General features: G+C 43.3%; 1 long non-coding RNA gene across 1 annotated transcript in view; it reads left to right on the top strand.

The window, feature by feature from the left end:
* The first annotated feature begins 23375 nt into the window (after nucleotides 1–23375).
* Nucleotides 23376–27061, top strand: part of LOC132832702 (uncharacterized) — a 211185-nt gene continuing 207499 nt past the window's right edge. Inside the window, exon 1 of the long non-coding RNA XR_009646969.1 lies at nucleotides 23376–23542. This is a non-coding gene — a long non-coding RNA (uncharacterized LOC132832702). The remainder of the gene's footprint in view (nucleotides 23543–27061) is intronic.

Here is a 27061-nt window from a genome sequence, read left to right as displayed (position 1 = left end):
CTCTGCCACGAATCTCAGTGTCATTGGCAAATTTTGACACTGTATATATGGTCCCCAACTCCAAACTATCGATTTTAATTGTAAATAATTGTGGTTCCAACACCAATCCCTGAGACACATCACCAGTCAGATTGCCAGCTAGAACAGCACTCATTCATCCCCAGTCTTTGATTCCTATCAATCGATCATTCCTCTCTCCATGCTAATACTCTATCCCTAACACCATGTATTCTTATCTTATGCAGCAGCCTCATGTGTGGCACCTTATCAAAGGCCTGTTGGTAATCTAGGTACACCACATCCACTGGATCTCTGTTGTCCATCTTGCTTAAAATGTCTTCATAGAATTCCAAAAGATTTGTGAAGCATGACCTGCCCTTCCTGAATGCATGCTGTCTCTGTGTAATGGGATATTTTCTATCGAGATGTCCTGCTATTTTTTCCTTCGATGATGTTAAGCTCACTGATCTGTAATTTCCCATCATTTGAGGAGAAAGTGAGGTCTGTAGATGCTGGAGATCAGAGCCGAAAATGTGTTGCTGGAAAAGCGCAGCAGGTCAGGCAGCATCCAAGGAACAGGAGATTCGCTGTTTCGGGCATAAGCCCTTCATCAGCCCTTCATCTTCATTCCTGATGAAGGGCTTATGCCCAAAACGTCGAATCTCCTGTTCCTTGGATGCTGCCTGACCTGCTGCCCATTTCCTATCATTTGTCTACTTCTCTTTGCAAACAGTGGTGTCACATTTGCTATTTCCCAATCTGGTTGGACTGCTCCAGTGAGAAAGCTTTTAGCCTTACGTATAACACGTTACATATTACAGGAGATGCGGGAAAGTGCTTGACCATGATGGGGGGTGGGGGTTTGGGGGCATTTGTTCAAAAGAATTGGGGATACCTGTCCTTAGTGTAAATGGATCAGTGTAAATAGGCTGAGAACATTTATTTAATTGTAGAATGTGTGGCAGTACTTCCTTCTCATGCCAGGGGCTGGAAGATTGTGCATATTTCACAGTATGATGTCAGATAACTTAGATTACTTTGATTACTTACAGTGTGGAAACAGGCCCTTCGGCCCAACAAGTCTACACCAACCTGCCAAAGCGCACCCACTCTGACCCATTCCTCTTTGTTTACCCCTGCACCTAACACTACAAGCAATTTAGCATGGCCAATTCAGCTGACCTGCACATTTTTGGATTGTGGGAGGAAACCGGAGCACCTGGAGGAAACCCACACAGACACGGGGAGAATGTGCAAACTCCACACAGTCAGTTGCCTGAGGTGGGAATTGAACTCGGGTCTCTGGCGCTGTGAGGCAGCAGTGCTAACCACTGTGTCACCCATAGCTAAATTTCTGTTTATATTAAAGACTCATACTCAATAGGAAAATAACCTGTAATTTAGTAAGCTGAGTGGAATATGCACGTAATTTAACAATCCTGCTACATTTTCATGTATACCACATTGAGCAGATTTGAATTTATGAAGCTCAGCTCCCTCATCTTGACTGTTCTGGAATGTGAATGCCTCATTCCCCTTCCAGGCTGGGAAAACACGAAGGCTGAAACTGACATAGTAAGGAAGTTGGGAGATGTTCATGTGTGAGTGAGAGGGAGAAGCATTCTTCTGTAAATTACATTCACTGAGTGACGGGTTCAAGGGACAGAGAGACAGACAGACAGACAGGACAGAAGCTAGTGGAAAGGTTAACTGTTTGTGGTCTGATTTGAGTGAACACTGGTTTGTCATGGGTTGAATGTTTGTGTGTTCTTCCCTGGAGCCTGAGATCTGGGAATGTTATGAATTTAATTTGTATTCTGGGAATCTAAGATGATCAAAGTTTGTGCGAAGATTTGTAGCTCGGCTGCTTGTTGTAGTGGTTCTGTTCGCCGAGCTGGAGGTTTTTGTTGCAAACGTTTCGTCCCCTGGCTAGGAGACATCATCAGTGCTCTGGAGCCTCCTGCGAAGCGCTTATAAACTAATGTAGTTTATAAAATACCATGCAAGGACTGCACAAAACACTATATAGGACAAACAGGAAGACAGCTAACAATCCGCATACATGAACACCAACTAGCCACGAAACGACACGACCAGCTATCCCTAGTAGCCACACACTCAGACAACAAGCAACATGAATTCGACTGGGAAAACACTACTATCATAGGGCAAGCCAGACAGAGAACAGCCAGGGAATTCCTAGAGGCATGGCATTCATCCACAAACTCCATCAACAAACACATCGACCTGGACCCAATATACCAATCACTACAGCGGACAGCTGAAACTGACACCCGGAAGCGGCAAGGACAGACCACTATAAATGCCGGAAGAAACATCAAAGAAGCGCTTCGCAGGAGGCTTCAGAGGACTGATGATGTCGCCTAGCCAGGGGACGAAACGTTTGCAACAAAAACTTCCAGCTCGGCGAACAGAACCACTACAATCTAAGATGATTTTAAAAGAAGAAGCCATTTTGTAGGACAATGTATACTGGGCACGTTAGCTGAGCGAGGTTACCTCATGACCTTTCCCACATTGTATAGACTAGTCCCTCATTATGATGTACTGTTAAAAGGGAAGGTTATCTAGCCAAAGCAATCGGCCATTTGGGGCCTGGCCTGGCCTGACTACACCACTTTGATGTGCATGTAGCTTAATTAGTCCAGTGTACTCAGACCTGTCAATGAGTTTCTTGTCCTCTGCAAACTTTTGCCATTTTATTGCTGCTTATCTGATTAAGGACATGTGTCATTTTTGTAATTTTAATACCAAATTCTGTACAAAGACAGCTTGTTTGCAGCAATAACGAGAGGAGCCGAGAGAACTCTTAGGGGTAAGAGCTGGTGCCGCTACTCTGCTAATGGTTTTAGAACCTTAGCTCAAGCCTGGCTTGTGGGTATCTATGGTATAGCGTAACATTGATGCATTGGTAAATCAAGGAAATAATTTAAACTAAACTGTCTGTAAGAGTTTTATATTCCAGACCAGCACAGAGTATGATCTTCGGGACGAATCAAGGGAGGCTTACATGTTGAGTCCATCAGGGATTCCCTGAGCTGTCTCGAATAGGTACTTTAACACCAAAGGTCAGCAAACTTTGGAACATTATTACCAGTCCACCTGTTATTTCTCCCACCATCTCTTTTAGTAACCTGGGATGCATTCCATCAGGGCCAGGAGACTTATCTATCCTTAGCTCCATTAGCTTATCCAACACGAGCTCTTCTGTAATATTAATTGTTTCCAGGTCCTTCCCTGCCACTCACCACCCTGACTTGGAATAGTATTGCCATTCTTTCAATGTCATTAGAACAAAATCATGAATTCCCCTCACCAACAGCATTCTGGCTCTATTTATTGCACACGGACTGCAGAGGTTCAAGAAAGCAACTCACCACTGTTGTGATTATAACGAGGTCAGGCAAGTGGACATCATAGAATATGAATTTCATCAGGTAAGCTGACAGATATAAACAGGAGTGTCAGGTGTTCTTTTCACACTGAGAGCTGGATCAGTGTCAAGGACTTTCCACAGGTAGATAAAGGGTTACTTGATGATGGTATATCAGCTTCTGCAGAGTTATTTCAACCACCACCGTCTCAAGGAACAGGGAATAAATGGTGATCCAGCCAGCAAAGCCCAACTCCCTTGAGTAAATTTAAAAACAACTTATCCGCATTATTCAAAGACTCCTTGCATTGCGATAAATGTTATCCAGCATTGCCAAACCTCTTTGTGCTTTGACGTGATTATGCATATACTGCCTTCTGGACTGATTTGGTTCTTCTATACACTTATCTACGCATCACCCATACTGCACCTCCACTCTACATTCCATCCTTGCTAAGTCTGCTTAAACCCCTTGAACTGCATAAGCAAACACGCCCTGAGAATGCCAGTTCTGTTCCAGTTCAGATGAAACCTGTCAGACTTGTACAGTCACACCCTTCCCAGAAATACACCCAGTGATCCAAAATTTACAGTTGTCCCTCCTGCTCAAACTCTTTAGCTGTTCATTTAACTGCTGTATCCATCTGGCTACAATCACTAGCACAAGCCACCAAGAGTAAACCAGAGATTACAACTGCAAAGTCCTGCTTTCTAACTTGATGTCTGGGGATCAAGAACATCTCAGAACAGTTACAGGACCTCTGGCAAGGTAGACTTCATGGTACCAACAACATAGATTTTAAAATGGATGAGTTCCTAAAACAGAGCATAGGGAAGGAAGAAGAAAAGCATAACCTCAAAGATAGTGATCTCAGGATTACCACTGAGCTAGGCAGAGTAGAAATGGCAGGATATATCTACATTGGAGAGATAGGATGCCAACTCATGGAGTGTTTCAGGGAATATCTCTGGGACACATTCACCAAACAACCCCACCATCCTGTGGCCCATCACTTCAAATTCCCCTGCCACTTCCTCAATGGCATGAAAGTCCCGGGCCTCCTCCACCACCAAATCAAAGCCACACACCAAATGAAGGAAGAACACCTCATCTTCCACCTTGGGACCCTTCAATCACATGGCATCAACATCGTCACTAGTTTCCAAATCTTCTCTCCTCCCACCTCATCCCACATCCAACCCTCCAACTTGCCACCACCCTTTTGACCTGTCCTATATGTCCACCTTCCTTCCCACCTATCCACTCCACCCTCTCCTCCGACCTATCACAATTATACCCCCACTTGAAGCCACCTATAGCCTTCCCACCTACCTTCCCCCCAGTCCCACCATGACTCCCTAATTATCTCTCATCTCCCTTCCCCATCCACATTTGTGATGAAGGGCTAATGCCTGGAATGTCGAATCTCCTGCTCCTCAGATACTGCCTGACTTGCTGTGCTTTTCCAGCACCATCTTTTTCAACTCTGACTCTCCAGCATTTGCAGTCCTCACTTTCTCTTGGTTGCAGTTCAGTACATGAATGAGAAGCAATTGAAATAAAGTGAATGAATTACTCACACAAACAAATGGGTATGCCAGAGCTGGGATTATGGAGATATGGCTGCAGGGTGACCAGGGATGGGAACTAAACAGCTGGAGGTATTTAGTAAATATGAAGGACAGACAAAAATAGAAAGGCAGTGAAATTGCATTACTGGAAAAAGAGAGAATAAACACAATATTGAGGAAAACATTAGCTCAGACAGTGTAGAATCAATGTGGGTTGGATTGATAAATACCACGGGGTAAAAAAAACATTAGTGAGGGTGATATACAGATTTTCAAGCTATTGTGATGATGTTGGAAATGGCATTGAACAGGAAATCAGAGATGAATGTGGTAAAGGACCATCTGTAGTTACGAGTGACTACCGTCTGCATATAAATCAGGCAAATCAAATTAGTCACATACCTTAGAGAAGGAATTCCCAGAATGTATATGAGCTAGTTTTCACCGCTGCAGAGTTCCAAGGAGGTGGAAAAGAGGATCAGTAAAATGATTCTGGGTAGGAGTGAAAGGATCAGGGTGGTCATTACGGGGAACTTCAACTTCCCCAACATTGACTGGAAATGCTATAATGCTATGATGTCGGATGGATCAGTTTTTGTCCAATGTGTGCAGGAGGGTTTTCTGACACAGTATGTTGAAGGGCTGACAAGAGAGGAGGCCACACAGGATCTGGTGCTTGGTAGTGAACCAGCCAGGTGTTTGATTTAATGGCAAGTGACCATAATTCGGTTACGTTTAGCTTAGCGATGGAAAGGAGTAGGTCTGTGGTGCAGGGTGAGTTAGAGATGGGGGAAGGACAATTATACTGTGATTAGGCAAGACTTAGGATGCATAGAAAGGGATAGCAAAATGCAAGGAATGGGGACAGTTGAAATGTGGAGCTGGTTTAAGGAACAGATTTTGTGTATCCTTGATAGGTATGTCCCTGTCAGGCAGGGAAGAAGCAATAACGCAAGGGAACTGTGGTTTACTTAAGCTGAGGAAGGAGGCTTATATGATGTTGAGACGAGATGGTTCAGATGAGGCAATAGAGAGGTACAGATTAGCTAGAAAGGATTTAAAGAGAGAGTTCAGAAGAGTAAGGAAAGAACATGAGCAATCTTTAGCAAATAGAATAAAGGAGAACCCTAAAGCTTTCTATAGGTATGTGAGGAATAAAAGGATGACGAGGGTCGGAATAGGGCCAGCCAAAGACAGAAGTGGGAAGTTGCGTGTGGAGACTATAGAGATTGGTGAGGTACTAAATGAATATTTCTCATCTATTTTCGCTAAAGAAAAGGTGAATATTGTAGAGGAGAAGAATGAGATACAGGACATTAAACTACAAAGGATTGAGGTTAGTAAGGAGGAGGTGTTATCAATTCTAGAAGGAGTGAAAGTAGACAAGTCCCCTGGACCCGATGGGATTTATCCAAAGATTCTCTGGAAAGCTAGGGAAGAGATGTTAGAACTTTTGGCCTTGATCTTTGAGTCGTCATTGCTTTCCAGGTTTCGTACCAAAAGACTGAAAGATTGCAACTGTTGTGCCCTTGTTCAAGAAGGATAGTGGAGATGACCCAGGTAATTATAGACGATTAAGCCTTACATCTGTTGTAGGAAAGGTTTTGGAAAGGATTATGAGAGACAGGATTTATAATCACCCAGCAAGAGAGACAGAGAGAAAACCTGCACAGTTACCGCCTTTGCTGCTTGAATTTGTGTATCGCTGGACATCGGAGTGCATCTGGGAAAATTAACAGTGAAATTCACAACTAACCTTGGAGGAACTGTTGGGCGAAGTTCACAGCACAGAATCAGAGAAGTTAATTGTTGTTTTAAGTCTGTCCAAGAGAAAGGCTGCAGTAGTGAGTATAGTGGATTCTTTCTTGATTATATGTTTTTGGAGATAAGTCTCTTGATTAAACTTAAAATATAAGCCATAGCTATTAATTTAACCTGGGGCAGTGTTTGTAGAGGAATAAGACAGTGTTATTTTCTGGGTCTGTAGATTGTGAAGGAGCAAAAATGGCCTTTGCAGTGATATGTGCTTCTTGTCAGATGGGGGAGTTTAAAGAGAGTTTAAGGTTTACTGTGGATTATATCTGCCATAAATGCTGTTGGATGCGAATCTTATCAGATTGAGTGGATGGGTTGGAGAGACAGATAAAAGCGATGAGGAATTTGCAACAGCAACAGTATGTGATGGATGGCAGTTATAGGAAGGGGGGAAAGTCTCAGATACAGCCACATATATGGATTAACTCCAGGAAGGGTAAGAGAGGTCGGCACCGAGGGTTGGAGTCTTTTGTGGATATACCCATTTCAAACAGGTATGCTGTTTTGGAAAATGTAGGGGGTGATGGATTCTCAGGGGAACGTAGCACAAACAACCAAGTTTCTGGTATTGAGAATGGCTCTAACGCAACAAGGGTACGTCAGCTTCCAGGAGATCAATTGTGTTAGGGGATTCTGTAGTCAGAGGTCCAGACAGATGTTTCTGTGGCCAGCAGAGAAAAAGCAGAATGGTGTGTTGTTTCCCTAGTGCCAGAATTAAGGATGACTCAGAGAGGGTGCAGAATGTTCTCATGGGCGAGAGGGACCAGCAGGAGGTCATTGTCCACATTGGAACCAACGACATTGGAAGGGAAAAGGTTGAGACTCTGAAGGAAGATTACAGAGAGTTAGGCAGAATTTTAAAAAGGAGGTTCTTAAGGGTAGTAATATCTGGATTACACCCAGTGCTATGAGCTAGTGAGGGCAGGAATAGGAGGATAGAACAGATGACCATAATTCTACTTGTTTTAAAACAGTGATGGAAAAGGATAGACCAGATCTAAAAGTTGAAGTTCTACATTGGAGAAAGGCCAATTTTGATGGCATTAGGCAAGAACTTTCGAAAGCTGATTGGAGGCAGATGTTCACAGGTAAAAGGACAGCTGGAAAATGGGAATCCTTCAGAAATGAGAAAACAAGAATCCAGAAAAAGTATATTCCTGTCAGGGTGAAAGGAAAGGCTGGTAGGTATAGAGAATGCTGGATGACTAAAGAAATTGAGAGTTTGGTTAAGAAAAGGAAGGAAGCATATGTCAGGTATAGACAGGATAGATCGAGTGAATCCTGAGAAGAGTATAAAGAAAGGAGGAGTATACTTAAGAGGGAAATCAGGAGGGCAAAACAGGGACATGAGATAGTTTTGGCAAATAGAATTAAGGAGAATCCAAAGGGTTTTTACAAATATATTAAGGACAAAAGGGTAACTAGGGAGAGAATAGGGCCCCTCAAAGATCAGCAAGGTGGCCTTTGTGTGGAGCCACAGAAAATTGGGGAGATACTAAATGAATATTTTGCATAAGTATTTACTGTGGAAAAGGAAATGGAAGATATAGACTGTAGAGAAAAAGATGGTGACATCTTGCAAAATGTCCAGATTGCAGAGGAGGAAGTGCTGGATTTCTTGAAACGGTTCAAAGTGGATAAGTCCTCAGGACCTGATCAGGTGTACCCTAGAACTCTGTGGGAAGCTAGAGAAGTGATTGCTGGGCCTCTTGCTGAGATATTTGTGTCATCGATAGTCACAGGTGAGGTGCCGGAAGACCGGAGGTTGGCAAACGTGGTGCCACTGTTTAAGAAGGGCGGTAAAGACAAGCCAGGGAACTATAGACTGGTGAGCCTGACCTCGGTGGTGGGCAAGTTGTTGGAGGGAATCCTGAGGGACAGGATGTACAGGTATTTGGAAAGGCAATGACTGATTCGGGATAGTCAACATGGCTTTGTGCATGGGAAATCATATCTCACAAACTTGATTGAGTTTTTTGAAGAAGTAACAAAGAAGATTGATGAGGGCAGAGCAGTAGATTTGATCTATATGGACTTCAGTAAGGCCTTCAACAATGTTCCCCATGGGAGACTCATTAGCAAGGTTGGATCTCATGGAATACAGGGAGAACTAGCCATTTGGATACAGAACTGGCTCAAAGGGAGAAGACAGAGGGTGGTGGTGGAGGGTTGTTTTTCAGACTGGAGGCCTGTGACCAGTGGAGTGCCACAAGGAGCGGTGCTGGGTCCTCTACTTTTTGTAATTTACATAAATGATTTGGATGCGAGCATAAGAGGTACGGTTAGTAAGTTTGCAGATTACACCAACATTGGAGGTGTAGTGGACAGCGAAGAGGGTTACCTCAGATTACAACAGGATCTGGACCAAATGGGCCAATGGGCTGAGAAGTGGCAGATGGAATTTAATTGAGATAAATGCGAGGTGCTGCATTTTGGGAAAGCAAACCTTAGCAGGACTTCTACACTTAATGGTAAGGTCCTAGGGAGTGTTGCTGAACAAAGAGATCTTGGAGTGCAGGTTCATAGCTCCTTGAAAGTGAAGTTGCAGGTAGATAGGATAGTGAAGAAGGCATTTGGTATGCTTTCCTTTATTGGTCAGAGTATTGAGTACAGGAGTTGGGAGGTCATGTTGCAGCTGTACAGGACATTGGTTAGGCCACTGTTGAAATACTGTGTGCAATTCTGACCTCCTTCCTATCGAAAAGATGTTGTGAAACGTGAAGGGTTCAGAAAATATTTACAAGGATATTGCCAGGGTTGGAGAGTCTGAGCTACAGAGAGAGGCTGAACAGGCTGGGGCTGTTTTCCCTGGAGCGTCGGAGGCTGAGGGGTGACTTTATTGTGGTTTACAAAATTATGAGGGGCATGGATATGATAAATAGACAAAGTCTTTTCCCTGGGGTTGGGGAGTCCAGAACTAGAGGGCATAGGTTTAGAGTGAGAGGGAAAGATATGAAAGAGACCTAAGGGGCAACTTTTTCACGCAGAGGGTAGTATGTGTATGGAATGAGCTGCCAGAGGATGTGGTGGAGGCTGGTACAATTGCAACATTTGAGAGGCGTTTGGATGTATATATGAATAGGAAGGGTTTGGAGTGATATGGGCTGGGTGCTGGCAGGTGGGACTAGATTGCATTGGGATATCTAGTTGGCATGGACTGGTTGACTGAAGGGTCTGTTTCTATGCTGTACATCTCTGACTCTATGATTCTAAGCAACAATTTGATTGCAGTTAGTCAACATGGTTTTGTCAAGGGCAGGTCATGTCTCACAAACCTCATTGAGTTTTTTGAGAAGGTGACCAAGCATGTAGATGAGGGTAGAGCAGTTTACGTGGTATACATGGACTTCACTAAAGCCTTTGATAAGGTTCCATTTGGTAGGCTGTTGGAGAAAATGCAGAGGAAGGGGATTGAAGGTGAATTAGCAGTTTGGATTAGTAACTGGCTTTCTGAAAGAAGGCAGCAAGTGACAGTTGATGGAAAATATTCAGCCTGGAGTCCAGTTTCTCATGGTGTGGTTTTGGGACCACTGCTGTTTTTCATTTTATAAATGACTTGGATGCAGGCATAGGTGGCTGGGTTAGTAAGTTTGCAGATGACACTACAGGAGTAGTGGACAGTGTGGAAGAATGTTGCAGGCTGCAGGGGGACTTGGATAAACTGCAGAATTGGACTTAGAGGTGGCAAATGGAGTTCAATGCAGATAAATGTGAGGTGATTCACTTTGGTAAGAATAACAGGAAGGTAGAGTAGTGTGGATGTGCGGAAGGATCTTGGAGTCCATGTACATAGATCCCTGAAAGTTTCCACCCAGGTTGATAATGCTATTAAGAAGGCATATAGTGTGTCCGGTTTTATTGGTAGAAGGATTGAGTTCCAGAACCTTAGTGAAATACTGCAACTATACAAGATGGTAGTGTGGCCCCATTTGGAACATTGTGTACAGTTCTGGTTGTCCCATTACAGGAAGGATGTAGAAGCATTGGAAAAGGTGCAGAGGAGATTTACCAGGATGTTACCAGACCTGGAGGGAAGGTCTTTTGAAGAAAGGCTGAGAGACTTGGGTCTGTTCTCTTTGGGGAGAGCAAGGCTAAGAGGGGATTTGATAGAGACATACAAGATGATCAGAGGATTAGATAGGGTAAACAGTGAAAGTCTTTTTCCTGAGATGCGAGGGGGCATAGCTACAGATTGAAGGGTGATAGATTTAAGGCAGATTCTTTATTCAGAAAGTGCTAAGGGCTTGGAATGCCCTGCCTGCCAATGTAGTTAACTCAGTCCTTGGATAAGCACATGGATGATGATGGGATAGTGATGATGGACAGGCTTAGATTAGTTCACAGGTTGGCGCAACATCGAGGGCTGAAGGGCCTGTTCTGTGCTGTATCGTTCTATGTTCTAAGAAAGGGAAAATAGAGTCAGAGAGTAAGTTTGCGGGGATGATAAGAACTAACTGCAAATGTTTCTGTAGCTATGTTAAGAGAAAATTATTGGTGAAAACTAATGCTGGTCCCTTAAGATCAGAAAAAGGGAAATTTACAAAAAAATAGTTGACGGATTAAATTCATATTTCACTTCTATCTTCACAAAGGAGAACACAAATAACAGACCAGAAATAAAAGAGAATACAGTATTTAATGAGAGGGAGGAACTAAAACAATTCTGTATTTGTAGAACAATGATTGGGAGGAATTGATCAGATTAAAGACTGATAAATCTCCAAAGCCTGGTAATCTACATCCCAGAGTACTTAGGGAGGATCTACTTAGGGAGGATCTACTTAGGGAGGATCTACTCAGGGAGGATCTACTCAGAGAGGATCTACTTAGGGAGGATCTACTTAGGGAGGTGGCTAGAAGTAGTGGATGCCCTAGTTGTCATCTTCCAAGATTCCATAGACTGTGGAACAATTCCTACAGATTGGAGGAAGCTTAATGTAACCCCACTATTTAAAAAGGGAGATAGAAAGAAATAAAGACAATGAATTATAGATGAGTAAGTCAGAGTTCAGTAATTGAGAAGATGCTAGAGATCATTATCAAAGATTTTATAGCAGAACATTTAGAAAACATTGGCAAAACAGATGCTGTCAGAATGGGTTTACAAAAGAGAAATCATGCTGACAAATCTACTGGAATTCTTTGAGAATGTAACTGGCTGGTTTGATCAGGGGAGCTGATTTATTTGGACCAAAGTCCAATGAAAGGATTAATGTGTAATATTCAAACACAAAGGATTAAGAGTGATGTATTGAGATGGGTAGATGTCCTGACCCAAAACATCAACTTTCCTGCTGATTTGATGCTTCAACTGCACATTTTATTAACTTTGACTTGTAGCATTTAAAATCTGATTAAAGATTTGTAGCTCGGGTGTCCGTTGTTGTGGTTCTGCTCGCCGAGCTGGAAGTTTTTGCTGCAAACGTTTCGTTCCCTGGCTAGGGAACATCATCAGTGCTGTTGGAGCCTCGTGTGAAGCGCTGCTTTGATGTTTCTTCCGGTATTTATATTGGTTTGTTCTTGCCGCTTCCGGGTGTCAGTTTCAGCTGCAGTGATTTGTATGTGGGGTCCAGGTCGGTGTGTCTGTTGATGGATGTTCTTGCCGTTTCCGGGTGTCAGTTTCAGCTGTAGTGGTTTAGAACATAGAACATAGAACATAGAAGGATACAGCGCAGTACAGGCCCTTCGGCCCTCGATGTTGCGCCGACCGAATCCTACCTAACCTATACTAGCCCAATAACTTCCAAATGCCTATCCAATGCCCGCTTAAATGACCATAAAGAAGGAGAGTTCACCACTGATACGGGCAGGGCATTCCATGAACTCACAACCCGCCGTGTGAAGAATCTACCCCTAACATCTGTCCTATACCTACCACCCCTTAATTTAAAGCTATGTCCCCTAGTAACACCTGACTCCATTAGCGGTAAAAGGTTCTTAGTATCTACCCTATCTAAACCCCTAATCATCTTATACACTTCTATCAGATCTCCCCTAAACCTTCTCTTCTCCAATGAGAACAGCCCCAAGTGCCTCAGCCTTTCCTCATAAGATTTTCCTACCATTCCAGGCAACATCCTGGTAAACCTCCTCTGCACTCGTTCTAAAGCTTCCACATCCTTCCTATAGTATGGCGACCAAAACTGCACACAATACTCCAGATGAGGCCGCACCAGAGTCTTATACAACTGCAACATGACCTCAGGACTCCGGAACTCAATTCCTCTGCCAATAAAGCCCAGTACACCATATGCCTTCCTCACAGCACTATTTACCTGGGTGGCAACTTTCAGAGATCTGTGTACATGGACACCAAGATCCCTCTGCTCATCCACACTACCAAGTAGCCTACCATTAGCCCAGTAATCCATCATCTTGTTATTCCTACCAAAGTGAACGACTTCGCACTTAGCTACATTGAATTCCATTTGCCACATTTCCGCCCAGCTCTGCAACTTATCTATATCCCGCTGTAACCTACCACTTCCTTCCTCACTATCCACAACTCCACCGACTTTTGTGTCATCCGCAAACTTGCTTACCCAGCTTTCAAGTCCTTCCTCTAGATCATTTATAAAGATAACAAAAAGCAATGGTCCCAAAACAGATCCTTGTGGTACACCGCTAGTAACTGCGCTCCAAGATGAACATAATCCATCAACTACTACCCTCTGTCTCCTTCCAGCCAGCCAATTCCTAATCCAAACCTCTAATGTATCCTCAATGCCATACCTCCGAAGTTTTAGCATTAGCCTACCATGGGGAACCTTATCGAACGCCTTACTAAAATCCATATACACAACATCTACTGCTTTACCCTCATCCACTTCCTTGGTCACCTTCTCAAAGAACTCAATAAGGTTTGTGAGGCACGACCTGCCCTTCACAAAACCATGCTGGCTATCCCTGATCACGTTATTCCTACCCAGATGTTCATAAATCTTATCCCTTACCATTCTCTCTAAGACTTTGCCCACCACTGAAGTCAGACTCACTGGCCTATAGTTACTAGGGCTATCCCTACTCCCTTTCTTGAACAATGGGACCACATTCGCTATCCTCCAGTCCTCTGGTACTATTCCCGTTGACAACGACGACATAAAAATCCAGGCCAATGGCTCTGCTATCTCCTCCCTAGCTTCCCATAGGATCCTGGGGTAAATGCCATCAGGCCCAGGAGACTTATCTATATTCATCCTTCCCAATATTCCCAAAACCTCTTCCCTGCATATTTCCAGGGCATCCATTCTAATTATTTGTGATTCCATATTCACATCAGCAACAGTGTCCTGTTCCTGAGTGAATACTGATGAAAAGTACTGATTTAATGTCTCTCCAATCTCCTCCGCCTCCACACACAACTTCCCACTACTATCCTTGACTGGACCGATACCTACCCTAGTCATCCTTTTATTCTTGACATACCTATAGAAAGCCTTTGGGTTTTCCCTAATCCTACCAGCTAAAGACTTTTCATGTCCCCTTCTCGCTTCTCTTAGCTCCCTCTTTAGCTCCTTCCTGGCTACCTTATAACTCTCAATCGCCCCTACTGAACCTTCACGCCTCATCTTTACATATGCCGCCTTCTTCCCTTTCACAAGGGACTCCAATTCCTTACTAAACCACGGCTGCCTCACAAGGCCCTTTACACCATGCCTGACTGGTACATACCTATCGAGGACACGCAGTAGCTGCTCCTTGAACACTCCCCACATCTCATTAGTGTTCTTCTCTTGAAGCCTGTTTTTCCAATCCACACATCCTAAGTCATGCCTCAAGTTTGTATATGGTGTCCAGGTCAATGTGTCTGTTGATGGAGTTTGGGGATGAATGCCATGCTTCTAGGAATTCTCTGGCTGTTCTCTGTCTGGCTTGTCCTATGATAGTGGTGTTTTCCCAGTCAAATTCATGTTGCTGGTTGTCTGAGTGTATGGCTACTAGAGATAGCTGGTCGTGTCGTTTTGTGGCTAGCTGATGTTCATGGATGCGGATTGTTAGCTGTCTTCCTGTTTGTCCTATATAGTGTTTTGTGCAGTCCTTGCATGGTATTTTGTAAACTACGTTAGTTTGGCTCATGCTGGCTATTGGGTCCTTTGTTCTAGTGAGTTGTTGTCTGAGCGTGGATGTTGGCTTGTGTGCTGTTATGAGTCCTAAGGGTCGCAGTAGTCTGGCTGTCAGTTCTGAGACGCTCCTGACGTATGGTAGAGTGGCTAGTCCTTTTGGTTGTGGCATGTCCCGAGATAGACCGAGGAACGAGGACATGCCACAACCAAAAGGACTAGCCACTCTACCATATGTTAGGAGCGTCTCAGAACTGACAGCCAGAATACTGCGACCCTTAGGACTCATAACAGCACACAAGCCAACATCCACGCTCAGACAACAACTCACTAGAACAAAGGACCCAATACCCAGCATGAGCCAAACTAACGTAGTTTACAAAATACCATGCAAGGACTGCACAAAACACTATATAGGACAAACAGGAAGACAGCTAACAATCCGCATCCATGAACATCAGCTAGCCACAAAATGACACGACCAGCTATCTCTAGTAGCCATACACTCAGACAACCAGCAACATGAATTTGACTGGGAAAACACCACTATCATAGGACAAGCCAGACAGAGAACAGCCAGAGAATTCCTAGAAGCATGGCATTCATCCCCAAACTCCATCAACAGACACATTGACCTGGACACCATATACAAACCACTACAGCTGAAACTGACACCCGGAAACGGCAAGAACATCCATCAACAGACACATCGACCTGGACCCCACACACAAATCACTGCAGCTGAAACTGACACCCGGAAGCAGCAAGTACAAACCAATATAAATACCGGAAGAAACATCAAAGCAGCGCTTCACACGAGGCTCCAACAGTACTGATGATGTTCCCTAGCCAGGGAACGAAACGTTTGCAGCAAAAACTTCCAGCTCGGCGAGCAGAACCACAACAACTTGTAGCATCTGCAGTCCTTACTATCACCGAGAAGGGTAGAAAATTGGTTAGCAAACAAAGATAGTAGACAGTGACGAGTGGTTTACATCAAGGGTCGGTACAATGGTCCCAGCTATTTATAACATATGGTAATGATTTAGATGACAGAACTAAATATAATGTCTCAACACTAATAGATAACACAAAGCTGGGTAAGGAGGGTGCATAGATGTCACAATGTGATTTGAACAGGCTGAATTTATGGGAAAATGCAGATACAGTATAATGTGGATAAATGTAAGTTATCTTGAGAACAAAAACAGGAAGGTAGATTATTAATGGAAATATTTGGAAAAGGGAATGTTCGATGAGACCTGGGTGTCCCAGTGCACCAGTCACTGAAAGTAAGCGTAGATGCAGCAGGCAGGAAAGAAGGTAAACTGCACAGTTGCCTTCGTAGCTGAGATGATTGGAGTACAGCGACAAGGCTGTCTTTCAGCAACTGTACATGGCATTGAGTGGGGGGGGGGGGGGGCGGAAGGGGGCAGTGGCTACACCTGGAGTACTGTGTGCAGTTTGGGTCTCCTTATCTGAGGAAGGATGTTCTAGCTGTACAAGGAGTGCAGCGAAGTTTTTCCAAGTTGATCATTGGGATGTCAAGACAGACTGAGGTCAGATTGTATCAGTTAAGACTGTATTCATTGGAGATGAGAAGAATGAGGGACAATCTCACAGAGGTCTATGAAATTCTAACAGGATTAAACAGGTTAGATTCAGGAGGGATGTGCTTGATGGGAGGGGAATCCAGAACCAGGAATCATAGTTTAAGGATAGGGGCAAACAGTTTGGAATGAGATGTGGAGAAATTTCTTCATCCGCAGTGGTGTGCCTTTGGAATTCACTAACATAGAAAATGGTTGAGGTCAAGCCATTTTTTTTTTCAAGAAGAAGATAGATATAGCTCTGATGACTCAGGGGATCAAGGAATAGTGTTGGGAGGGTGGGATTAGAGAACTGAGTTCGATTATCAGCTATGCTGATATTGAATGGTGGAGCAGGCTCAAGGGGCCGAATGGCCTACTCCTGCCCCTATGTTTTATGTTGCTGTGTTTCTCATGACAGTTAGAGAGATATGCAGAAATAGTTGTCTAAAGTGTCCTGCAAACACAGTCTCAAGAAAAAGTCAGTGGATGGACTGATATTTCACATCCAGTGAACACAGTAAGACTGGACAGTGAACACATGAATGTCATACAGTGAACACATCAGTGACTAGGGTAAAGTGAGGACTGCAGATGTTGGAGATTACAGTTGAAAGATTTGGTGCTGGAAAAGCACAGCAGGTCAGGCAACATCTGAGGAGCAGAATTGGTGTTTCAGGCATAAGCCCTTCATCAGGAATATAGGGGTTAGGGAGTGAGGGATGGGAACTGAGAGATAAATAGGGATGGGGGCTGGGGGGGGGAGATAGCTGAGAAGGCAATAGGTAGATTAAGGTGAGGGGTGATGGTGATAGTCTGGAGTGGAGGGTGGAGCAGCTAGGATGGGAGGATGATGGACAGGGTAGGACGGTTCAAGAGGGCATTGCTGAGTTGGTGGGTTGGATCTGGGATGAGGTGGGGGAAGAGGAGATGAGGAAACTGATAAAATTGACGTTGATACCATGTGGGTGGAGAGTCCCAGGGCAGATGATGAGGTGTTTTTCCTCCAGGGATCGGTGGTTAGGATTTGGCAGTGGAAGAGACCCAGGACTTGCATGTTGTTCGTGGAATGAAAAAGGGAGTTGCCCCCCCCCCCCGCTTAATAGTTGTATTATTGCTAGAGATCTGAGAGAGACTCACAGTTGGTGTGTTGCCTCCCAGGTGGCAGGGTTCATGATGTCACCGATTTTTTTTTCAGGATCCTTTGGGCCCCATTCGTGGTGCACATAGGCCCTAACGACATAGATAGGAAAAGGAATGGGGATTTAAGGCAGAAATTCAGGGAGCTAGGGTGGAAGTTTAGTGCTTGAACAAACAGAGTTGTTATCTCTGATTTGTTGCCCATGTGCTAGTAAGGAGAGGAATAGGGAGAGAACACATGGCTACAGGGATGGTGCAAGAGTGAGGGTTTCGGACACCTGGATAATTGGGGCTTATTCTGAGGCAGGAGGGACCTCTACAAACAGGGTGGTCTCCACCTGAACCAGAGGGATACCAATATCCTGTTTGGGGGGGAGGGGGGCAGCGGGGAAGGTTGGAGAATTTGCTAATGTTCTTTGGAAGGGTTTAAACCAATTCAGCAGTGGGATGGAAACCTAAATTGTAGTTCCAGTGTCCAGGAGATTGAGAGGAGTGAGGTCAGAAATGAGGTTTCAAGGTTTCAAGAGTTCATTGGCAAGCAGGAAAATGGTTTGAAGTGTGTCTATTTCAACACCATGAGCATCCAGAATAAGGTGGATGACCTTGCAGCATGGGTTGGTACCTTGGACTTCAATGTTGCAGCCATTTCAGAGACAAAGATAGAGCAGGGACAGGAATGATTGTTGCAGGTTCTGGGATTTAGATGACTCAATTAGAACAGAGAAGATGGAAAAAGAGGGGGAGGTGTAGCATTGTCAGTCAAGGGTAGTATTACGGTGTCAGAAAGGATGTTTGAGGATTCTTTATGTCATACTGAGATAGTATGGTCTGAGGTGAGAAACAGGAAAGGAGAGGTCACCCTGTTGGGAGTTTTCTATAGGCCTCCAAGTAGTTCCAGAGATGTAGAGGAAAGGATAGCAAAAACAGTTCTGGATAGGAGCGAGAGTAACAGGGTAGTTGTTATGAGCTGGAGCAAATATTGACTGGAAATGCTATAGTTTGAGTACCTTGGGTCAGTTTTTGTCCAATGTGTGCAGGATGGTTTCCTGACACAGTATGTAGACAAGCCAAGGGGCAAGGGCACATTGGATTTGGTACTGGGTAAGGAACCTGGCCAAGTGTTAGATTTAGAGGTAGGTGAGCACTTTGGTGATAGTGACTACAATTCAGTTGTTTAGTTTAACGATGGAAAGAGATAGAAAGGCAATTATGATGCAATTAGGCAAGATTTAGGAAGCATAGGATAGGGAGGGAAACTGCAGGGGATGCGCTCAATTGAAATGTGGAGCTTATTCAATTAACATCTACTGCATGTCCTTGATAAGTATGTACCTATCAGACAGGGAGGAAGTGGTCGAGCAAGGGACCCGTGGTTTATTAAAGAAGTTTAATCTCTTGTCAAAAGGAAGAAAAAGGCTGATGTAAGGTTGAGACATGAAGGCTCAGGTGCTTGAGGGTTACAGGTTAGCCAGGAAAGACCTAAAGAGAGAGCTAAGAAGAGCCAAGAGGGGACATGAGAAGTCACTGGCAGATAGGTTCAAGGAAAACCCTAAAGCTTTCTATAGGTATATCAGGAATAAAAGAATGACCAGAAAAAGTTGAGGGCCAATCAAGGATAGCAGTGGGAAGTTGTGCATGGAGTCTAAGGAGATAGGGGAAGCACTAAATGAATATTTTTCGTCAGTATTCCCACTGGAAAAAGACAATGTTATCAAGCACAATACTGACATACAGGCAACTAGACTAGACAGGACTGAGGTTCACAAGGAAGACGTGTTAGCACTTTCTGGAAAGTGTGAAAATAGTTTATTCCCCTGGGCCGGATGGGATTTATCCTAAGATTCTCTGGGAAGCCAGGGAGGAGATTGCCGAGCCTATGGCTTTGATCTTTATGTCATCATTGTCTACAGGAATAGTGCCAGAGGAGTGGAGGATAGCAAATGTTGTTCCCTTATTTAAGAAGGAGAGTAGAGACTATCCTGGTAATTATAGACCTGTGAGCCTTAATTCGGTTGTGGGTAAAGTGTTGGAAAAGGTTATAAGAGATAAGATTTATAATCATCTAGAGAGGAATATGTTGATTAGGGACAGCCAACACATTTTTGTGAAGGGTAAGTTGTGCCTCACAAACCTTATTGAGTTCTTTGGGAAGGTGACCAAATAGGTGGATGAGGATAAAGTGGTTAATGTGGTATATATGGATTTCAGTAAGGCATTTGATAAGGTTCCCCATGGTAGGCTATTGTACAAAATGGGATTGAGGATGATTTAGCAGTTTGGATCAGAAATTGGCTAGCTGAAAGAAAACAGAGGGTGGTGGTTGATGGGAAATGTTCATCCTGGAGTTCATTACTACTGGTGTACCACAAGGATCTGTTTTGGGTCCACTGCTGTTTTCCATTTTTATAAATGACCTGGATGAGGGCACAGAAGGTTAGGTTAGTAAATTTGCGAATGCCACTGAGGTAGCAGAGCTATGGATTGTGCTGGAGAATGTTGAGGTTACAGAGGGACATAGATAAGCTGCAGAGCTGGGCTGAGAGGTGGCAAATGGAGTTTAATGTGGAAAGGTGTGAGGTAATTCACTTCGGAAGGGGTAACAGGAATAAAGAGTACTGGGCTAATGGTAAGATTCTTGGTAGTGTAGATGAGCAGAGAGATCTCAGTGTCCATGTACATAGGTCCCTGAAAGTTGCCACCCAGGTGGATAGAGTTGTTAAGAAGCCATACAGTATGTTAGCTTTTATTGTTAGAAGGATTGAGTTTCAGAGGCTGTTTCATTAGAGAGCAAGTTGCGAGGTGACTTAATTGAGACATCAAAGAAAATCAAAGGGTTAGATAGGGTGAACAGTGAGAGCCCTTTTCCTTAGATGGTGATGGCTAGTGTGAGTGACATAGCTTTAAATTGAGGGGTGATAGGAAGAGGACAGATGTCAGGGTTCGGCGGGGGAGATAACTGAGAATGCGATAGGTAGATGAAGGTGTGGAAGAAGGTGATACATCAGAGAGGAGGGTGGAACAGAGCGCTGGGAAACACAATGGACAGGTCAAGAGGGCTGTGCCCAATTGGAGGCTTGGGACTGGTATGATGTTGGGGGGAAGGAAAATGAGGAAACTGGTGAAATCCACATTGATCCCATGTGTTGCAGGGTCCCAAGGTGGAATATGAGGCATTCTTCCTCCAGGCGTCAGGTGGTAATAGTTTGGTAATGGAGGAGGCCCAGGACTTGCATGTTTTTGGTGGAGTGGGAGGGGGAGTTGAAGTATTCAGCCACGAGGCGGTGGGGTTGATTGGTGCAGATGTCCCAGAGATGTTCTCTGAAATGAGCCATAAGCTGGTGCCCTGTCCCCCCAATGTAGAGGAGACCACATCAGGTGCAATGGATACAGTAGATGACATTGGTGGAGGTACAGGTAAATTTCTATCGGATGTGGAAGGATCCTTTGGAAGAAGCCCTTTGATGGACGGCTTATGCCCAAAACATCAATTCTTCTGCTCCTCAGAATCTGCCTGACCAGCTGCTTTTCCAGCACTATACTCGACTCTAATCTCCAGAATCTGCAGTTCCTCACTTTCTCCTCCTGATTCATGGATAAGGTTATCAGTCATTTTCTGGATTGTTGTCTGGTAAAGCAACATTTGGAGTACTTTGTACAATTCCAGTACAATTCCAATTCAATTCCAGTACTGAAGGAAGGATATAGAACAAATTGGAAAGAATGCCAAAAAGATTTATAAAGATGTTTTGGAGACTAGGAGGTTTGATTTATAAGGAGAGGCTGGATAGACTGGGATATTTTACCCCTGGAATGGAGAAGGCTGAGGGGTGACCTTGTAGAAGTTTATAAAATCATGAGGTGCACAGATATGGTGCATAACCAAGGTATTTTCCATGGCGGAGAAGAGAACAATAGGGCCAGGGCCTGCTTCCGTATTGTATGACTCTTAAAAGTTGATTTAGTTGATAAAGTTCAGAATGGCAGGAGAATAGAGTGCTTTGAAATGCTCCTACTGCAATATGTGGGAAATCAGGGATGCTTCCATTGTCCATGGGACTCCATATACAGGAAATCTGTTCAGCTGCAACTCCTGATTTTCTACATGGGAGCAGCTGGAGTTGAGGATGGACTCACTACAGAGCATCCATGAGGCACAGAATGTTGTGCATAGTAGTGTTAGGTGAAGTGGTAAATGTAGGGTAATGGGTCTGGGTGGGTTGCTCTTTGGAGGGTCGGTGTGGACTTATTGGGCGGAAGGGCCTGTTTCCACGCTGTAAGTAATCTAATCTAATCTAATCCTATATTCTGAAAGGCGATGGTGAGCAGTCAGAAGTTATGATCCATATTGATACCAATGATGTATGTGTTACGACAGGGGTAAACTCTCCTGCTTAATTTATAACCAGAAAGGATGTATCCCATGCAGTAATCTGTGAAAATGCGAGAAGTCAAGAACTATTTAAAGTAAAAATAATAAATTTATTTCTTAAAATGTAACAGAGAATAATTAACTAACAACTATTTACAACTCCTTCCTCTAACCTATTTTTTACTTTCCTTTCTATACCATCAGCCCAATAAAACCCCCAATTAAGATTTACTGAAAAATTCAAATTTCAAAACTAGCCAGTAGTTGAATCTTCTCATTTTATCTTCCTCTGTAGATTTACTCTCTTAAAGCTACAGTACACCCACACCTTCATAACACCTCACCCCTTAAGAAAGAATGAACCATCATAATGAAAAGTTGGCTTCATTTTTTTTCTATTCTTTAAACACATTACCATAATATACTGATAACTTTAATCCAAGTTCACCTTAACTTCTTCCCATATAAATACAAATCTCACTTAAACTTTATCAGCATCTGCAATTACATTCTTATGACAAGTACGATTTTAAAATTAAAAGTCTGTAACATTAGACTCCAATGAACAGTCTTTAAAGCATTCTAAGGATGTAAGCAGATTGTGATCTGTGTACACAACTGTCTCTGACACATTGTTCGTGACAGACACATTAAAATGTTGTAAGGCCAGTACCAGAATCAATAGTTATTTTTCGATTGTGGAGTATTCCCTCTGATGGATGTTGAGCTTCTTCGAAAAGTAACTGTGGGATATAGTAAAGCAGTGTTACTTCTGCAACCATAATTGTTTATTAACATCAGTATATTATTGTTTCAGCCAAATTAATAATTGCTTATTAACACCAGTATCAGCCAAAAGCTGAATTAATGATTGCTTATGTAAGGCAAAAATAAAAACTAACACAGGAATGAAAACTGTGTGGAAGAAAAACATAGTTACTTTTCATTAGCTAAAATGTGCATACAGGAATGAACTGTGCCTGCAAACAATGGAAGATGTTACAGACAGACAGATAAGGTGAAAAGAACATCAAGATACGTCAAGCTCAGCGCATTTCCGTCATGTCAGCACTGAATCGAGCCAAGTCACTTACAAATAAGGGATAGGGGTGAGGGTTGCCCGGCTTGGAGTAGGGGGAGAAGTAAACAAGGGCAGAGCACAGCTGGGCAGGGGCAGAACAGAATAAGGAATATTGATAGGTTTGAAGGCCAATGAGGTAAACGGGGAAGTACCGAGAATTAAACTGTATAAATTGTGGAGTAATTTCTGGATCAGTGTGGCTACTTGCTAGTCAGCCCTTCATGCAAGAATGTTTCAATTAAATTCGCTGCTTCAGAATTTGACTTGGACTGAAATTTATTACATTGTGAGCTCTGTTTCTCGCAATTTGGGTGCTCGTCCGGGGTGTCCATCATCACCAGCAGGGTAGGCACTGTCGACAGCTGGGAAGATGCGTCCCATTCCTTTTAGATTAGTCCCATGTTCCTCGGCGGTGGGTTCCCCTTCTGGTTGACTGATCAAGATCCAATGAGAGTCCATCTGAATCAGGTGAAAGGCTGTAAGTAGGCACAGGGAGCCAAGCAACTCTGTGCACAGACTAAGGTAGGAAATTGACTTTTAAGTACTGCCTTGGTGGCTGGAATTGAGTTCTAGTAGTTAATAAGGGACTAACGAAGGAACTCAATATGGGCTGTGCTGAGGGAAAGGAAAACACCTCCGGGGAAAAAGTAAATGCAAATGGAGGTGGGGTCCCTGACAACATACCTCCACAAAGTCCGCTGGGCAGGATGTTGTGGAATAGGAAAAAGATAGAGGGGAAAAGATAGGAAAAAGATGATTACAAGGCAAAAAAAAGGAAAAAGATGATTAAATATTGTTGCTTTTTATGGACTAAGGAATCCATTCTTCGTCCCACTGTCTTCTGGCCAAAGTACGGGTCAGAAGAAGACTGTGTTTGTAAATATTTGAGTTTATATGTCAAAGAAAAACAGCCTTACATTCAGGAGGAATCAGATTATGCTTCGTGTCGGAAGGACAAGTAGCTACTGAGGGTACACTTCGTAACTAAATCATGGCCAGACATCCAGAAAAAGATTCAAAAGATAGAGTGGTGGAGCGAAAAGCCTCGAGAGTTGTTGTTGCGAGAAGCTCAGAAAGCGTCTGTGAGATACGGTGTGTGCGTGTGTGAGAGAGAGAGAGGAAAGAGCTGTACAGCTCATAGAAACTTTGACATTTTGTGATTCGGTTTGAATGCACATTTGTTTGTTGGTGATTGAATGTTTGTGCTTTGTTCCCGGGAGTTTGAGATCTGGGACAGTTTTGAATCTGATTTTTATTATGGAAATTGAACATGATTTCTTTTAAGGTTAAGGATTTTACAGTGATTATGAAATAAAATATTAACTCCTATTCTTTTTACAGGTCATAGCTGCCTTGTTATCAGTTTCTAACCAATCTCTTTTATCCTTACATAAAAGTGATTTATGGAGGACAGTTGAAGTTTCAGTTCAACATTAGATTAGATTCCCTACAGTGTGGAAACAGGCCCTTCAGCCCAACCAGTCCACACCGACCCTCCGAAGAGTAACCCACCCAGACCCATTTTTTTCTGAATAATGCAATTTTAGAATGGCCAATTCACCTGACCTGCACATCTTTAGACTGTGGGAGGAAACCCACACAGACGTGGGGAGAATGTGAAAACTCCACACAGACAGTCACCCGAGGCAGGAATCAAACCTGGGACCCTGCTGCTGTGAGGCAGCAGAACTAACCACTGAGCCACTGTGCCACCCTGTGCCTGCTCAGAGACATCTTTAACCCTGGTTCCAGGGAGGCAAATCCTATCGTTAATTTCTGTGACCTTGGATTCGGCCATTATTCATGCGTTGGAGTTATTTTTAACTTGAATAGACAAATCCTTTTAAGGCAGCTCCAGTTTTTTCATGACCTATAGCATTGTAATTGAGCAATGACTGGGCAGGGCTACTTAAGAAAACTAATTTTGGATTTAAATCAAGGAACTAAAACTGGGTAATTATAGTAGATTTCAAAGTTGGGAACTGTATGCATTTTAGATTTTAAATATTAAATACTAAATAAATGAATTTATAATATTATAAATATATATTTACAAGTAAGGTTCCAAAATGTATGGTTAGAAACAGGCTTTAAAGTTAGACAAGTTTAAATTGATAAATTGTATTTGAGATTACAGGGAGCAAGAAGCTCCTGGTATTTGAAGTTACAGGGTGAAGTTACAGGGTGAAGTTACAGGGAGCAAGAAATATTGCAATATTTCTTTTAAAAAAATCAAGGTCTGAACAAAACATTGGATAATGAAGAATGGCCATGGTTAAATCAGCTCAGCAATTGATCTGACAATGTAACATGAAAAGCAGAAACAAAAGGCATAAATAATGATAGCCATGGTTGATGAGGTAATAAAGAAAAGGACAAAACTAAAAGGATAATGAAACCGGAATGGTGGCAAGCAGCATGTTGAAAATAAAGAGAGGAGAAAGGATCAGGGAGGAGATGTTAAGGGGTCTGGTAGACAGGAACAAGCATCAAAGTGGAAATCCCCACAGGCGGGATGTTATTACTGTGGAAAGACAGGTCACTTTAAGAGAGAGTGACCAGATCTGAAAAAGGAAGCAAAGGCAGTATTGTTTATGAACCTTGATAAAGAATAGGGGTGTCAGGGGTTCCTGCCCCCGGACACCCGCCAGGAACGCTTGATAAATTTAAAGGTGGGACCTTAAAAAGAGGACGTAGTTTTCCTAGTCGATACGGGGGCAGTAAGGTCATCTTTATATTTTAAGCCCAAGGCAGCGGGAACAAAAGAGTTAATTGCATTATGGTGACAGTTTTGTGATGAGAGGCACGAAGAATCAGTTTTGCACTCATGACAAGATACTGCCACCAAATTGGGGATTGAATTATCTGCAAATGGTGCTATGGAATCTGTTGTGACTCTTAAAAATGAATGTGCTCGAGCAAAACAACTACAGAAACAGGATGAGATGTCACACGTGACTGGTAAACAAACAGAACTGCGTAATTACAGTTTTTAAAATGTTTTAGTCACAAGTTGCGTTTCCACCCTGAATTATATAACATATATAATTAATAATTAATATTTATAATAAATCGATTGTGCCAGCCTGAATCAATATTAATTGGCAGGATTCCTTCACACATTCTCAGTGATATTGATTCATGGTTAATTTAAAACATGACTGCATTGATTCATTGTTAATTAAAGAATGGAAAGCTACATTACTGGCCAGAGTGTGTGCAGGCAGTGGCAGCAACAGCCTTCCTGGTAGAGGAGAGTCGGAAACTTACTTCTGGGGGGGCCTTAATAGTCAGCACCCCACACCAGGTACGGACCATCCTAAATCAGAAAGCAGGACGATGGCTCACAGACTCTAGGATCTTGAAATATGAGACAATCTTAATAGAGCAGAATGACCTTATGTTAGTCACAGACAGTTGCTTGAATCCAGCTGCATTTCTGTGGCAGGGAGAGGGGGTGGCCATTGACAATCCAGAACACAACTGCCTTGATATTATTGAATATCAGACTAAAGTGCGGGTGGACTTAAGGGATATAACGTTGCATGTGGGAGCTCGGTTGTTTATCGACGAGTCCTCCGGGGTGCTTGTGGTAAAAAGGCACAATGGATATGCTGTAGGAGACGGAGTAGAGGGAAGCGTTATTGAGGCTGAAAGACTGCCTAACGGCTGGTCAGCCCAAACTTGTGAACTCTATGCCCTAGAAAGAGCTCCCAGAACCTTAGAAAACAAAGAAGGAACAGTATATACAGACTCCAAATATGTGTTTGGAGTGGTACTTACCTTCGGAAAGATTTGGCAAGAAAGAGGACTGCTAAATAGCAGAGGGAAAGGCATAGCACATGAGGAATTGATAAAACAAGTACTGGAATCTCTGTTACTCCTGAGGGAAATAGCGGTAGTTCATATAAACGGACATCAGAAGGGGAATGAACCGGAAGTAAGGGGAAATAAACTGGCCGATGAGGTAGCTAAAGAAGCAGCCCTGAATCCACAGGGAGCAGTGATATACTCCCTAATACCTGCAATTCCAGATCTTCA

Source organism: Hemiscyllium ocellatum, chromosome 35 (assembly GCF_020745735.1).
Source record: "Hemiscyllium ocellatum isolate sHemOce1 chromosome 35, sHemOce1.pat.X.cur, whole genome shotgun sequence".
Lineage (NCBI taxonomy): Eukaryota > Metazoa > Chordata > Chondrichthyes > Orectolobiformes > Hemiscylliidae > Hemiscyllium > Hemiscyllium ocellatum.
The sequence above is the reverse complement of the archived record's forward strand: the minus strand, read 5'-3'. Positions and strand labels throughout refer to the sequence as shown.